General features: G+C 41.4%; 1 protein-coding gene and 1 long non-coding RNA gene across 2 annotated transcripts in view; one reads left to right on the top strand and one right to left on the bottom strand.

The window, feature by feature from the left end:
• Nucleotides 1-10,852, bottom strand: part of LOC111251196 (uncharacterized) — an 85,960-nt gene extending 75,108 nt beyond the window's left edge. The window contains exons 1-2 of the transcript XR_015328525.1: nucleotides 10,713-10,852; nucleotides 9,632-10,515 (exon numbers count right to left, since the gene is read on the bottom strand). The gene's annotated coding sequence lies outside the window, so the exon portion shown is untranslated. The remainder of the gene's footprint in view (nucleotides 1-9,631; nucleotides 10,516-10,712) is intronic.
• A 244-nt stretch (nucleotides 10,853-11,096) lies between these two features.
• Nucleotides 11,097-14,578, top strand: LOC147755263 (uncharacterized). The gene is made up of 2 exons (XR_015328528.1): nucleotides 11,097-11,238; nucleotides 11,571-14,578. It is a non-coding gene; the product is annotated as an uncharacterized LOC147755263 (long non-coding RNA).
• The last annotated feature ends 1,171 nt before the right edge of the window (nucleotides 14,579-15,749 follow it).

Below are 15,749 nucleotides of genomic sequence, written 5' to 3'. Positions count from 1 at the left end.
TTTGCTTTATCACGATCCCGCATCTCGTCTATATTCATTCGATTCATTGTTGCTGTACGGAGATTCTCGAAACTTGCACGCACAGCTACAAACGCTGTCATTTTCGGTCTGGTTGATGGAAACTATAACTTCGACATAGATGTTTTGTTGATATAGTAAAATTTACGGGGTCGCCACAGCGGCGCGTCTCGCTCAATTGCGTCGAACGATCCTTTTTGACCCCGTCGGAAAGTAACGATCTCCATTGATAAGACACATGTAGACCAAATGAAACATAAAGATCCGTTTTCGCTATTCAGATATGGGAAAATCAATTGTATCGTATATGAGAGTCGCGTCGCTGTAATTGTCCGACAAAAAACTTGAAGCACTATAGTGTCAAAAGTTCTCGCGTGCAATAGTTCAAAATGTATCCCAAGTGGAATCTGATAATAATTTGTCCTACGAATAATCGGCCATATAAATGGTGCTGAGGGCGATCCCATTGATTTTTTTTTTTTCTGAAACAACCTAACATAGTGGCATACTCACAAACAGACCGGGAACCATTTTTGTGACTGGCCTAACAGACGTCAAGTATGTATCGATACTGACATGGAATAAATCTAAACGTTAACGAAAGCTTACAAGAGTTTCGGAAGGTCGCTCACACAGTAGATTGATGATTTTACGTTTTCATAACGTTTCCGTAATACTGAACTATATCGCACATGGTTTGTGCATAAGTGTGTCAACAAACAACTTTCTTAATCGAAAGCTTATGAAATTAACATAACGATAAATCATTCTTTCTTTTCTGCCAAGAAAATTAAATACGACGTCTTTGATAAAAACAAGTTCCGGCTCGAATGAACGAGTGTCGCCTGTGCACCTGTTTATAATTTTCTTCGTTAGCATTACGTTAAGCGAACGGGATTAAAGTTACGGACGCTGGCGCATAGGTACCGACATGCAGACCTGTGCGGCCATCGTTGAGTAGCGGCAAATCTCTGATGATGCGTTGGTCATCTCCTAGCAGCGACTCGTCTTTTTCGCCATCAGCATCGATGTTGATACCAAACGTAATCCCTCCTTCAAAAAACTGTTAACGTACCCGTAGTTTTTCCCCCCTAACAGTGGTATAATATGCTGTGCTTGTCACTCCTTTCGAAAGACGATGTTTAGACCAAAATACAATTTGCTCATCTACCGAGCTAGCGATACGCTTCTTACCGACCTGTCGCACGCTTGTCCTCCGCACAGACGCTAGATCTTTTGGTCTTTGCCTCTTTTCCGCTCGGTAGTCGCTGACGGAGCGCTAAAGCGACAATTCCCAAGCGAACACAGGAACCAGACCTATGGCAAGGATCAGGCCTGAACCGACCTGTCTAATTCGGTTATTGCTATTATCGTTGGGTCGCTCGTTTCTGCCAACTACCGCCGCCGCAGATAGATAGTGGCGTTGCGCCACCATTGGCCAGTTGGTAGTGGAAGCGGCCTCTGTCTTGATGCAACCAGGCGCGGTCCCTACAGCCCTACCATTATGTTAGATACCTTATCGTTAGCTCTCCATCGTTAACCATTAGCAGGCAGACAAATCTAATACAGAGGTTGTAACAGTGCCTACATCAATGCCGGAGGTGGGGGCGTATTTTATAATTATTGACTTCTTTAAAGCGAAGGCCACACGCGCCGATATGCTGAATCACAGTGATTAACACGCAAACGAACTGTTTATAAAATGCTATATACCCTTCTAAATTCCTTAGTTTAATATAAATGATCATATATTGGTACGGTATGAGGTGTTTCCAACAGATTGATTGATTGTTGCTGTTTTGAGTGTTTTAAAAGAGAGCTCTTAAGAAAATAAACTTTGAAAACCCATATTACCTAGATCAGGACAATCGTGAGCGCTTGTCCCACTTTTGTTAATTATATAGATGGATTGCATTTAGCCAGGTCAATAGGGAAAAACTCAGCTCAAATATACACCACTAATGTGTGCCTATATTAGTAAACAAGGTAACTGTAATTAACAAAAACAAAAAAAACGAACCTTCTGCTTTCTGAGATGAACGTTCTGTCTGCCTTTTCGGCCTACCAACCGCTCTCGCGGCACCATACGAACATTTCTTCGGTATCCGTTTGGAAACGAGAACAATTTAGCCATCGGCGGTGGAGGTTACATTGAAGGGAAAGGTCAATGAAATTTGTTTCATTTTGCATAAGCTGAAATCCTTTAGCATTAAAAATTTAAATGGTAAAAATTTAGTGCCCGTTGCGTGGGGGGCGTCATTCCGAAAACACTAAGCACAGAGAGTACGTTATCATCCACATTCGACAAAGGTAACTGCAGACTGTGTTGAAATCTACGACTGAAATAATATATCAGTGGCTCTCAGCTTAGGATCGAAGCCAATGCTTCACTGCTAAATATCCAAGGCCCTACCTTCGGGACTACTACGCCAGCCATCGAAAGCCTACCTGAAGGATGATGAATGCCGCCTTTCTTCGAACAATGACAATCATAACAGCTATGTGTTACACTTGAAAGAATATCAACATTACTATTGATATTAAAAGCAGTATCATCGATAGGCTTCTCAACAAAGGTCGACCCGATTTCCGCAACCGCAATGGTAACGTGTCCGCAAGTGACGTGCGGGCTCGAAACTGCACACATGAAATCGGTCTTTCAAAGTAACAATTGAGGGCAGTGCCGGGCGTCGAACTCAACAACCGAGACAGGTTAGGTCGCCGGTTAGGGTATATTCAATACATACGATATGTCGGTATTATTCTTGAATTAAATGAACACGATCCTCAGGTGTACAGCAGAAGTTTCCCGCGTTTGTCGTATTTAATAGATGTAATAGAAACTAACTAATTCCACGTGATCTATTTTCCCCATAAATCAATAAGGCTACATTAGAGGAACGTCAAACGAAGCATGTCCGAGAGTGCAATCCAAACTCGCAAAGAGACCCAAATCTTCTAAATAATACAGGCTTTTAAATGTTTTTTGCAAAGTATATAATACCACAAAGACATACACATGAATATAATCATCAGTAAGATTAAAGAACAGCGGCGAATCTCCCTTCTATCTGACCTATTATAGTTAGTTAGCTTTTAAGAAAATCCTTGCTACTCTGTTAAAGAAAAACGTAGCTAGCCAAGATGTCTTACAGCGAAGAGATAATTTTTTCTCTTTTTTTACAGAGAACAAATACAGTCTTGAGAAAGTCAGCAGCTTACGGTGACGATCCATTAGAGTTAGTATTATCACGTATTCGATACGCAGCGTCGGTGCCATGCAACAATACCGCAGAGTATGCATGGCTAATGTGCTATCATCATCAGGAATTACGGTTACGCTATATCCTATTATCACAATAACTGCTATTTCCTTGAACGCAGCTCCATAGAAGTCACAATCATTCATTTGACCTGCGGAGTTATAAGATCGCACGTTATCGCTTCGTACAAAGGACTCTATTGATATTTTACCGAGGCATAAAGTATCGAGCGGGAAGAATGGCCAGCGAAACTCGCCCTATAAAAGGTCCACCCTTAGCAAGAGCTGAGCTTCAATAATTAAGCGCATACCTTGCGTTGCACTTTATCTACATGGAGAGGTGTAGCCCTTCTGCAAAAGTAATTTAGACCTCTTGCTTTATACCTTTCAGGTCGCAAGAACCTGTCAAAGGTTTTAAGGTAGTTTTTGATAATCTTATACAGTCTGTAATAAAGAAGTGAATTTTTTTTTTTGTAAAAAAAATTACCTGTCTAAAAATTAGTAGCCTTACTATGCGTTTTTGCCTTTTTATGGACCAGAACCAAAATCAAATACAGCTGATGATGTGAGTCGTTAGAGACCGCTAAAAAATGTTTTCGCCTCTGTTTGAATAACTCAAACGTTTGCTTGTCTATTCCAATAATATTTTTGTCCTAATCCGCTAGAGCTAATTTTCAAGCCCGCAAATCCGATGGACAAAAATCCTATTTCTGCTTACTACGTATTTTTCATCTCTAACCTCTTCTCCCAACTTTTTTTCGTGCTCGATCACCGGCCACTTTCGTTAATTCAGTGGCAAGCAGATGAAATAATACTCAAGATAAACCGAAGCTGTAGTAGTAATTGTAATAATAGCAACAGTTCGAACGGACTTGAGCTAGCTGGGAACAAACATTGAACCGGCCTTGCCTCGGCCTTCGTGGATCAATCCATCGCGCGACGTTCTGCACCGAGTCGCAATGCTGTGACAACCCCGGTGTTGCATTTCTCAATAGCCCTCATTGACATTGTTGTTGTAGCTTGTCGATCAATTGCAGACGACGGTAGGTCCCGTAACGACGATTCTGCTGCTAGTGTAGCTGCCCAGCTCGGCGCCGATTTAGCTCTAACTACTTCGTTAATCCTTGCAAAATACGTAGCGGCCACTGGCAACGACGGCAGCGACACGACCAAGGGCAGCAGAAATATGAGCAAACGACTCCAGCTATTTTAATTCTTTTATTGGCGTCATCGCTGCTACTGTTATTGGTGTCGTATATATACAACAAACGGACTTTATTTCTGTCATCTAGTGTACAGCTGAATGTCAGCAAGGAGCAATACTAACGCATACATACTCGAACATACTAAACACAGTGTTGTATAGGATCCATAAGCAATCGTGAATCAATATTGGGCTGTCCATCACGATTTTGTTTTGATAGCGGCAGGGCAAGTGCGGTTTGGGGGCAAGCAAGGGGAGCTGCTGAGTATTGCCTTAAGGACAGAGACTGGCGACCATTGGAAGGAAAGCCGCGGGGAAGAAACATACGCAGGATGCGGGATTAGGGTTATTGTTGTTGTGGCTAAGCTACCGAATTTTCTGTACATATGACCTCCGAATAGCGGCAAGCAGACAATGGATAAGCCAGCTTATTTGTTATAGCCGCATGCAGGGAGCGTGCTGTAAGTATCCAGGTAGATAGGTACGTTGCGCACGTTCGTTCTCTATGCGTATTTCACGACGTAACAATAGACATAAAAGGATACAAAGGCAGAGTGAGAAAGATCCAAACACTGATGTAGAAAATAAGTATCCTAACTAGCGTTAAATGTGTGCTCTGTTTGTAAATACGTACAAAGGGAACGGGGATGCATATAACAGAGTCGGTTCATCTATCACAAATACAAAGGAACGGAAGTACAATCAAACGAGTATTAAACTGGGAAAGGCCACTGAAATGAGTTATGCATAATCCGATGAGCACGTGCTATCCACACATACGCGCACGTGCACGTAGCACACTGATATAATATATATATATATATATGTAACATGAAGCGTATGCAGCGCTCTGGACAGCAGCAATAACAACTGGGGCGTAAAAGTAGGAACAGTCCGTGCATTTTGGTTCCGAATCCTATTAGGCTTCATTTTATAAAATAAGGGGTAAACGAAATTTCTTCATTGCGGTTGTGGCTTCAACGAATTTACGACATCATGAACGTTATTCAATAATAGTAGGTGCAATGGGCTTATTATACTTAGCTCGCGAACATTCGAAGTTTATGATTATGAAGCTCTGAAACTTCTTGTATTCCTAGGACGCCATATTAGGCTAAATTTGAATTCGAAATAGTCCAAACACCATCGCAGAACGCTAAACCCTTAACAGGCTGAATTGCCTGTACGGACGAAAACAGAGAAGAACGTCGACCATCAATTATTATATCGATTAGATAAATCTCATATAGACTTAGCCGAGTGAAGTCCTTATCATTTTACTTGTCCAACCAAATCAATCCAATTACGCGCTCACAATATATCATTGAAAGTGTTAAAATGTGCGCATGATTCAATTATTTTAACACGTTTTGTAAAAATTCAGGTAAGTCTCCTCTAACAGTCTCGCAATAAATTAGGGCAGATGCGCAATGTGCCACGGTGAATGCTGATTATAATTTCTTCCACAAATTACTAGCGGAAGTATATTTTTTTTTACATTCCTACATACTTGCCCTCACATGTTTTGAAAATGTCTGTCCAAGGTCTTTACAAGCTCCCAAAAAGGCTCTTGTCAACTAGTCAACTAATAATGGTCTTAAAGAACGTTTTGATAAACTCCGTTCTTATGGGAGAATATATCGACGAAAAGAATACACCTTCGTGTTCGTCTGTCTAGTCATTTTGTTGGGAAATAACAATTATGGTCCGCATCTACGGGCCTGCGACCATTCAAATGACAACGACAAAAAATTCCCAGAAGAAATCAAAATGGCGGTGACAGCTTTGTGCTCCTTGAGCCGCCGTATGACCGCCAAAACATCTGCAAACGATTTTCTCCTTTCCATTCAGATTCCTTGGTATCAAGCCACTAATCGACATGTTGTTGGGAGCGACGCTGACCAGCCCAATCGCCAAAGTGCCGGTGCGTGTGGTCGAACAGGAACTCGCAAACGTCGGCGGGTTTTCGGCGGATACGGCTCAATCACAGGTTTGATCGTACGGCTAGTTGCTACGCGAAGAGGTCTGTGTGTATGGTATCTCTTCGGCGACAGGGCCGAATGTAAACACTTGCCAGTTGTCAGTGTCAAGGGAACTGTTGTTGGCAATTCTGAGCAAAGGCTGTCAGTGCGGGTTGACGCTGACGACTACGGCAACTACGCTGCCATGGCCGTATCGCTTTCGTGGCTTATTCCTTTTAAGAAGCATAATCCCTCTTCGTTATCCTTAAATTTTCTTTTCATTTAATAGAGCCAAATATATAAGACTAATGAAAATGTGGACATGGCGAAAAAAAAAAAACAAAAAACGAGTATAGATTGTCATCCAATAATAGACTGAGCAATCTGCATAATTAGACCGGAAAACTGTGGGTTTGAATAGTCTCGTATCGAGCGTACTCAACACCTTTTCATTCTGGCATACGGCTTAAGACAAAATTTCCATTCTAAAACGTATTTTTCACTGTATCATGAATAGATGTAGTTGAAATGGATATGGTTGGCTAAAGGACGCGATGTTATAGCTTTACTGCAGGCTTCAATAGACGTAGGGAAATCCAGCGATCCCAGCTGTTTCTTCCAATGCAATGTAGGATTAATTTAAACCCAATATTTCTTTTCTACGATTGGCATTCAAACTAAGTCGCTGTTTTTTTAGCAAAAAAGTTGTGTAAGTCATAAGTACGTAGGCGTGTTCGGCCCCGCATCGATTAGTCTTTTCTCAATAACCGATAGATAGGAGTGAAGATGCGAACAAATAAACTTTAGAGCTAAGATTTTCAAGTTTAAAAACTAGAACAAGGTAAGAATTAAGAACGTATTCTTAATTAGGTATCCTTTTCCGGACGAATCTACTACGGGCCTACGAGTTGTTCAATCTTACCTATAGGCATTGTAGGGTCTGGGACGTCCCAGCAGTTATAAGATAGCCAGTAAAGCATTAACAGTCGTGTTCGTTCAGTATCATATCTAATTTTTCACCATTTCTAGAACAACAAAAGAAAACAAAGAGATCAGAAAGAGACAAATATAAGTGTAGTATGATAATATTTAGTATTGATCTTTGAAGCTGCTTCCGCCATGTATCGTTGCGGCCAGCTGATATTATGGTCGACATTCTTCTGGCCATTAATGGAGTAGCAGTAGCACAATTTACTGAGCTGTCATGTCCGCGGCGATTGACAAGGCCTAACCCCCACACACTTCGTCATCATACAACAACAGTGTGACCAGTAACGACGTCAACCAGATCAACAATCTGAATTAATGAAAGATTTGGTTTAATCACTGATGCAAAATTGGCAACCCCGGTGCTTCAAGACTGCTGGCACCACCATCACGACGATGGCGATCATTTTTATCCATCTAAGTCTTGGCCTAATGTTTCCTTTTGATTCTGGTCCAATGTTGGTTCAGGCCCTCTTGTCTTGCTGTACCGGCCAGCACCGATTGTGGCACATTTGCTCGTGCCTGTATGTGTGCGAACACGCGAACGACTGTTCCGTGCACAGATTTCGCCTAAACGTTCCACAAATTGTCGCAAGTGCTTTCTTTTCGTTGGCGCTGTTCTTTTACTATCGATATGTGAGCGTTCATGATGGCAGAGGGCTGTATATATTTGGCCGATTCTCAATTATGCGCGCCATTTGGTAGCGAATACGGTAGGACGGGTTCGTGTGTAACTTACATAGATTACGCAGCCTTGCCGCGGCTGATATAGTAAAAGTAATAATTTGGTCTTCGTATATAAAGGAAAGCCTATTAAGACTTTGAGTTTAATAAATAATTGGGCCAAATTTGAATAGCTTTGATATGAATTGCGCGTCGAAAAGTATCATTGCTACAAGCAGCTAGTAATGTATATATACATACATATAAAGTTTATTGTGGGACATACGATAAGCTTTCTATGTCATCTATTTTGGCGAGCCCCTTCCGTCTATGACGTGTGCATCTGTGTTTTTGTACATCAACATGCTTTCTGTCTATTCCAATCTCGGTATTGTGTCCTTGACTTTGCCTTACCAACAGCAGGCAAATGGCTACTGCCGCCCATATCGAGTCGCCGGGGAACGGAATTATCATGGAAATATCTAAGCGCAATGATTACCTTTGACTAGAGTATGTATCTGCTTCTGACTAATAGTCAGTCTACTTAGAGGCCCTCCTTTCTAATTTTCTAGCCAGCTCTTGCGCGGATTTTTCGGTACCGATCGAAATATCCATCCGGATTAGGGCGCGTCGAGAACCTGCCTCAACTTACTGAGCACTTTTACAAGTGAATTGGAAAAAGCGTAAAAATATGTTTTTGGTGCTTGAAATACTACTAATTAGCTACGTAGGGATAATTAAGGGTACCGTGGCGGCGTTTGTTGTCGACCCCCATAAGAACGCCAGGGTTAAAACATTTCGACTATCAAAATGGTCCAGGATCGCACATTGAGTTATTTCGAATTTTGTCATTTTTACAAAATTAATTGTTTATATTTGTTAGGTTTTTGTTACTAATTGCTGGCCGAAGTCGGGTAAATAGAATGTAACGAATCGTACCTGGTGAGATCGAAGTGAATACGATGTCCGTCTAAAGAGTAAAAAAAAGGTCTGTACTTATTTTAACTCTCTTTCTGATCGAGTTTACGTTGTTGATTAGGGAGCAGCATCTTCTACTAATTATAATTACACAGTCATTTTATTCAGGTGTATTTAGTCACCCGCTGATATTGCCGATTGGTATCGCATATTGTACCATTCCTTTTCTTCAACTGGTTTCATAGAACGATTTATACACTCAGAATTTGTCAGTTACCAGCTCCCATACTGTGCCCAAAATGCCTGAGTTTGAAGAAGCATAAGTATCAAAAAAAAGGGTCCGTCTGCTACTTCGTAAGTTCTTCGAGTAAATTTATTGATCAATACACTGATGAAGCATAATTACACAACATAAGCGTAAAGCTGCTTTCCAACAGGGGTGTCAAGGAATATGCGTGTCAGAGTAATATTTGTAAATCACGTGATTATAGAAAAGCCGTAATAAATAAAAAAGAGACCCACATACTTGGGAGACACGAGAAAACCACAACGAGAATGACGATCAGCGCTCGCTTTTACCGTCGTCTGGCTTTGGTAAACGCTGACGTTGATACTTACGAATTTTACTGGCTTTCACTAGCGTCGTTCTCAATAAGATCTCGTCACCGTCAACAGAAACAACAATTGCTTCCACTGTTTCCTCTATACGCCTTTTTTTCACGTCACGTTAGTTGTAGTGCGTCATGGTCATCATCGTCGTCGTTGTTGCCGGTAATGATTATTAAACCAGTTTACACTCCTGCTATCATTAGTCGTTCAAAGTATTTATGTGCACTTGTGTATATATGTAGTGTTTATGGGTATGTACGAGTACGTCTGCGTGTAGATACGTTTGCTCGTGTTTATGGGCCTCTATGAGAATGTGCGTTTACGTGCATAGGTGTCGTACTCGCATCAGTAGAATAGTGCACAAGCGTAGTAATGTGCATAAGAACGTGAACGTGCGCTATCCACACAGTCACCCGCGCACCTGACCGCCGGACAGACAAGCAGAAGAACCGGTAAACAGCCACTGCCATTGCACGGACAAAGATAGCAGTCGGCGTAGTGCTGCTATTACGAGATTCATTGACTCACCAAGGTCCATCGCATTCAACTGCTATATGAATGAACGTACTACAACTACGACGTTACTATTACTACTATAGCAAGAACAACGACAGCAGACGTCTTGACGACGAAGCGTCGTATCGCTAGGTAGGCGTAGCAGCACCATCATCACGGCCATCATCAGCGTTGCTAATACAATAATTCTATCCTCAGCAATGTCGACGGTGTGTTTTTGCTGCTACTGACGAAAACTGAACGAAGCAGTTTGAGAACAGGACATTCCGCTGTCTTCGACGGGTTGTCGCGGTATTGCGTCTACCATCTCGTTTTCCTTCAGCAGAAATGGACAGAAGGTATTGATACTGATAAACGTCATGCTGCCGTTGGAGGACCTGAAGAGACGCAGTGGAGAGAATGAAAAATAATCAGAGAATAGAAGAAGATTCTAGACGAAAAAGATCAATTGACCCGTATACAGATTAACAGCGCTACTATAAATACAAGTACTCGCAGCCTTGGTAGTCGTTGTTGTGGTACAATTCCTCTATAGAAAAATCACTCGTCACTAATTTCCTACACTCTGCCTTACCTCTTTCCGCGCTCTTTCTCATACGCACGCACACATACACCTTTTCCCGGTGATTCCGCCGTTTCGCTTCCTCCATAGCGTCCCATTTAGTGTCCTTGCGAGTGTTTTAGCGTCCACAAAGCTGGCGAACGGATGGGCGGCAGATTACTCGACGGCCTTTCAGAGCCGGAATATCGAGCGATCGGCAGCAGCGAACCGATAAACAGTGGCAAACTATAGACAAACTAGGGCGTCCGGACACAGGATACGTCGAACAGGACAAGTAGCATACGATCCTTTGGCTCTGCAGTAACGGTATTGTAATTGTAATGTTGTAATGGTATGCAGTAAATTAATATTGCATGCATGAATAGCGTGATGTACGTGACTGTAGACGACGACGGCGGCAACTTATACGACAGTAATGGTAATGGTGGCAGCAACTGTGAAGTTCTCAACGGGTCGAGAGGACTGAATGTGGAGGGGAAGTGCGAATCTTTCTCCCCCTCTGAATTGAACCCTCATATGAACGAAGGAAAACGCGCAGGTAAATAGATAGAAAAAATAGACTAGGCCTATGATTCGTACGGCTGCAGCTAGAAGAAGTAAACCAGGAGCAAGCAAAAATGGGGCCAGTGCGGTAACGGTAAGTAAGTAAGTAGTGATGGCTACGACGAGAACGGCAATGACAACGTTGAGAGTATCAACGACAACGGGTGGTTCTGTGGCGGAAATATTTGCATCTCTCAGAGGAGGGGCCAAGGGCGAATTGATTAATAGAAAAAGAAAAGTCACACAGAGATACAACGGTGGCGTAAAGCGAAGGGAGTGAGAAAAATTAATTCTGTGTCTTGCCTGCTGTCTTCTCATTTGTTTCAGTCGGAGCCAATCGAACGAACTTTTACTGAAAATAGTAGGCTGTCGTCTTCTACAGTATTGCCAGGAACTTGAATTGACCTGTACGTTGGCGTCCGTTTGATAGATGCATAAGTTGGTAGGCGAGCCGATGTTGATAGCTCTCTAAGCGAGGTGATGCTATGCGCGAGAGGGAGTCCCATAAGTCCAACAAGGTTTTCTTCCAATAAGATTTCCATCTTGTATAAGCATAGACGCTAGCTAAAGCATTACATCGACTTCCAGCAAATTTTCACAACAGGTTCAAGTTACGTGCAGACGATTCGGGTGAGCATAGGGCAGTAAGAAGTACCAGCAATAGAAGAAGACATAATAGGAGAATACGATATGCTCCGTCTTCTAGATTCCATATATATATATATTTGAAATTGTAGTAGATCAGTGGTAACCATGAAACCCTTTGCTGGGTGCAACACCTATCATCGCTAGTTGCCTGTGATCGTAACCGTTGCTAATCAAAAGGTCGATTCTCACACGGAACTGTTTCTGTAACTACAATCTCGTAACTGCGATTCAGTCTAGTTACATATTGATAAATATGCAAAAGAGCAGTGGTCGTCTTTGAACTACGTTTCAGAAACGGTTTCCGTTTTCAAAGCATTAATTGTGTAGATACATTGACGGATTAAATATAAGCTTCTTGCTGACTTATCAAGTGTGCAAAGTAATAAATAAAAAAAAAAAGCGATCGTTGATATTAACGGATAAAACAGTTTTTGCTAACACTGCTATACCGATCGTGGATTGTTTGTATTAAACGAAGCTAGAGCAGACATTATATAGGTTCATCTTATCCAGCTACCACTAGCTTGAGCGTATTATACGTGTAACAGAGCTTACTGAATGCCGGTATATTGTGGGGTTTACGTGCATGCCCATTAAAAGTCGATAATGTAAAAGGCTGAAGACACCTGCTCGCTGACCAAAGACAGGAAGGGAACAAAGCTCCCGCTTACAAATTCATCGGATAATAGTCTATGAGTCAACCTTAGCTTTACTTTATAAGCAAGTTGAACGTAACTGAAAAAGCAACGTAACTTTTTTGAAAGAAGTCTTGCATATTCCAATTATTCGAGCTCTGCTAGCCTACATCATGTACTTCGAAAAAACGGTGTTGAAAGATACAGGTACAGATGAAGTGAAAACGATTAGTTAACACATGGCTTTATACGATACACACGATTTGTACACACATATACAGAACGATTAATAAGAAGACGACTTTGTCTAGATCACAACGATACATATTCAGTATTGGACAAATGCTGGCCAAAAGGTTGCCAGTGCACATTAGCGCACCAAGCGACGGCGAAAACGAACACTACCAGGTTTCGAACTGGCCGTTTCGTGACGTGAACACCTTCGAGAACGGCTAAGGTTCCTGTCCTGTAAGGCAGTGAAGCGCTCGCAGGCAAAGCACCATGGTAGAAGCAAACAGCCACCATAATGAACTGTCGTTTCTACCTGCTGACCAATATTCGCAGGTGTTACCTAAATAACTTGTAAAATGGTAATGGTTCTTCGCGCGTATCAAAAAAGGCTCTCGACCATTGTATGCTATATAACAAACGGCCGATGCATTCGGAGGCCAAAAAGGAAGAGATTAAAATTATGTTGCGTTGTACCAGCACAAACAAAAGAAGATCATGATATACGATTGCGCCTGCTTAATTGCAGCTGCCATTCTTGAAATAACGCACTGAGGAGGTCTTATGAGCCTGCTCGGGTAGCTTACATGGGTGGCAGTGGTTATGCTGGTAACGGGTTCAAGACGTAAGCATACACAGTATTCAGTTGCAGTGCACTTCACGCAATAGTTCTCGTCAGGCACCTCGTAAACTGGAGCATCGATACTCAGGCCACTATACCTTTGGATAGTGGTATCAGGCTACTTTATATTCCGAATCGCTTCATTATTATTTTTATTTTTAAGCTAGATAATAGTAACTTGCTAATGTAAAAATTGCCTTTGCTATATGATGGCGTCAGCTATAGCCGTCCGAGTACGAGGATAACAGCTGCTTGTTTTTCAGGCAATCACCGTGAGTTCATACGGGTGGTGGTTTGTTGAAACCTTAACATGAACTTTTGTGAAGGGTGATTTTTACAGGGTAAAATGATTTTCATGATGGAAGAGTTAAAAATTTAGCCAAACGTACTATTTTAGAGGTATTTCTCATTTATCTGTGGCCACTCGTTTAGCACAGCTTACTAACGTCGAAAAGAACACGGATGCTTATAAATGTGGTGACCAGTCGAAAAAAGGGAGATTTTCTTTCCCTGGTAATTAGGCTGAATTGGTTGGCTTATGAGGCTTATGATATTAAAAGCATATTCAACCGTTCTCTTGAATTCAGTACCTGCGAAATCTGTCTTTAGCGTTTTGCCCTGTTTGTATTGATAGCTATCGCCATAGTGTACTGCATCAACAGATCAATGACAGGTGAAAGCTTGATTAGTTCATCGTAACCCCTCCGCTTACTCCAAGTTGGTCTGATTTCCAGCGAACCCTATGCTATACTTTTACGTGAACACATTTTCGTAACTGCTTTTCCTATTCCTTCGATGATTGCCAAAAGGAGTTTTTTTTCCTTTTTTTTTTTTTGGTTTTATATGCTTTTTCTTCGAAAAAATTAATTGAGATTAATAGATTTCTGAAAGATTTTTTCTAAGATGGAAGGCTTTATGGTTGAACTATCGGCGTCATTTGCTAACCTCAAAGATCGAATCAGCAGTGCTGTCGTGCTGGTTGGTCCGGGGTAGTACGGTACCGCACTCAAAAATGCGTGTCAACTACCTAGTTCAGGTCAAAACATTTTATTTAATGGCCGCGCTTTTCTCGTGATGTACCACAGGAAAAGAAGGTTTCTATCGCGAACAACGTCGAGTACCCATCCCTAATGATGTTCAATTATAAACACAGTCGAAGAACTCGCCGTTAAATAAATAGGATCCCCTAATTCTCTGTAAAATCCGTGCATTCTCCTTACTAACGCTTCGCATGCTAATAACTTGATTCTATAAAAATAGTTTACTTCCATATCTTTTTACGGTAACCCTGGCGCAAAACGGGAACATTAATGATCACCCAGTAGCTAAAAAAAGCTGTATCTAAAGCTGACCATATCGTGCAATATTTCTGACAGCGTCACAACATCTTTTTGATACCGAGCAATATGGATTCACAAAGACTAGATCAACAGAGATGTAGCTCACTGCCATGGTGTGAGACGAGAGATCAGTTTAAAAGAGGCTTCATTTTCTCAGACTATTTAATCGTATTCATTATACTCCTCTATTTAGTAAGTTTACTTATCTAGAGTTTGACCAGTATTCCGTGGGCTATATTTGAAGTAATTTTATTTCTCTATCGAAAAATTGATGAAACAGTAAAGTTTTGACGAATATATTTGCCCTCTGATGTTCTCTAAGGTCTTTGTTTACGACGCTTTCCAGATTTTTTTTTATTCTAGACATAACAGATATTATTTTCTCTGCAGTTGAGCATAGTGTCTTAAGCAATAGCGGCTTTAGCGGGCGACGAATGTAATAATAGGATGCCATCGTTGCAGGCTTACTGGTCAACTTCCTAAGGTCTAGCTGTTGCAATTACGTCAAATCTCTATAAGAATAAGATAATGTATTGAAATTAGTCCCCGCTGGTGTCAGATTTTTCCTAGAGATTGGTAATCCCGAAATTTTCGACCGTGACATGTGCCTACACTTCGAAATACAATATTATTGACGTTCTATAGTTGCTCTTGTCGGTTTTTAGATATTACTTGTGCTTGCGATCAACAAAGCTTACAAACTACGAAACGTATTTCTTACACAAACGACCAAACGTAATGTTCGTTCCTCGAATGCCTTAAAGACCCTTACGCGCGCTTGATTGAAAAACTTGTACTTTTTAAAATTGCTGATAACTAAGACGTCACGAGACACACCCTACCAAAAAGCTCTCCACGAATATTATGGACCACCAAATCGGTATCGCAAATAGAACTCTTGCTTATAGAACGAGAAGCAGACAACTTTTCCCGGCACTTTAGAATAGAACAAAGTACCGGTAATTATATACGGAAAATGGCTTCTAGCAGCATAAAAACTGCGAGTCCAGAAAACAAAATCAAGGTTTTTTTA

Source organism: Varroa destructor, unplaced genomic scaffold (assembly GCF_002443255.2).
Source record: "Varroa destructor unplaced genomic scaffold, Vdes_3.0 BEIS01000005.1, whole genome shotgun sequence".
NCBI lineage: Eukaryota > Metazoa > Arthropoda > Arachnida > Mesostigmata > Varroidae > Varroa > Varroa destructor.
This window is presented reverse-complemented; position numbering and strand designations above follow the sequence as displayed.